Source organism: Nannospalax galili, unplaced genomic scaffold (assembly GCF_000622305.1).
Source record: "Nannospalax galili isolate Female #2095 unplaced genomic scaffold, S.galili_v1.0 scaffold1366, whole genome shotgun sequence".
Taxonomy (NCBI): Eukaryota; Metazoa; Chordata; class Mammalia; order Rodentia; family Spalacidae; genus Nannospalax; species Nannospalax galili.
Window position 1 is genome coordinate 42,512 of NW_008354698.1, and position 947 is coordinate 43,458.

Consider the following 947-nt stretch of genomic DNA (forward strand, 5'->3'; position numbering starts at 1 on the left):
AAAAACAAAAATATATTAATCATAATCCATGATAAGAAATGACTCAGCAGTTAAGAGCACTGGCTGCTCTTGCAGAGGACCCCTGTTCAATCCCAGGACTCACATGATGGCTAACAACCACCCATCACTCCAGTTCCAGGAGATCCGATGCCCTCTTCTGACCTCCATGGGCATTGCACGACATGGATGCAGTTACACACATGCAGGCAATACACTCATAGACATAAAATAAAAATAATAAAAAAATTAGCTCTTCCGGTTTGCAATCATTCCTGAAGCAACAGCCACCAAAATAAAGTTCAATCCCTTTGTGACTTCTGACAGAAGCAAAAACCATAGAAGGCATTTCAATGAGTCTTCTCACATTTGGAGGAAAATTATGTCCTCCCTTGTTTCCAGTGAGCTGAGACAGAAGTACAATATTCAGTCTATACCCATTCGAAAGGATGATGAAATTCAGGTTGAATGAGGGCCCTACAAAGATCAGCAGATGGACAAAGTGGTCCAGGTTTACAGAAAGAAACACATCATCTACATTGAGCAAGTGCAGTGGGAAAAGGCTAATGGCACAACTGTCCATGTGGGCATTCACCCCAGCAAGTGGTTAACACTAGGCTAAGGCTGGACGAAGACGGCAAAAAGATCCTGGAATGAAAATCCAAATACCACTAAGTAGGAAAGGAAGAGGGCAAATACAAGGAAGAAACCATTGAGAAGGTACAGGAATAGTCTTATATATGACTTTCATTAAATCTGCTTACGTGAAAATAAAATAATAAAAATAAAACAAATTATAGATTGTATTAATGCAATGGAGATGAGAAGACACCAAAGTAACTTGAAAGCATGCTGGACTCCATTTTTTTAATGAAATATGTTATAAGCATTAATATCTTTAAGAAACAAAAAAATTTACTAAATATGTGTAGTGGTTTGAATGAAAATTG

At 38.0% G+C, this 947-nt stretch overlaps 1 pseudogene; it reads left to right on the plus strand.

Moving 5' to 3' along the window:
- The first annotated feature begins 250 nt into the window (after positions 1-250).
- On the plus strand, positions 251-729 carry LOC108491715 (annotated as a pseudogene).
- Positions 730-947: the final 218 nt, after the last annotated feature.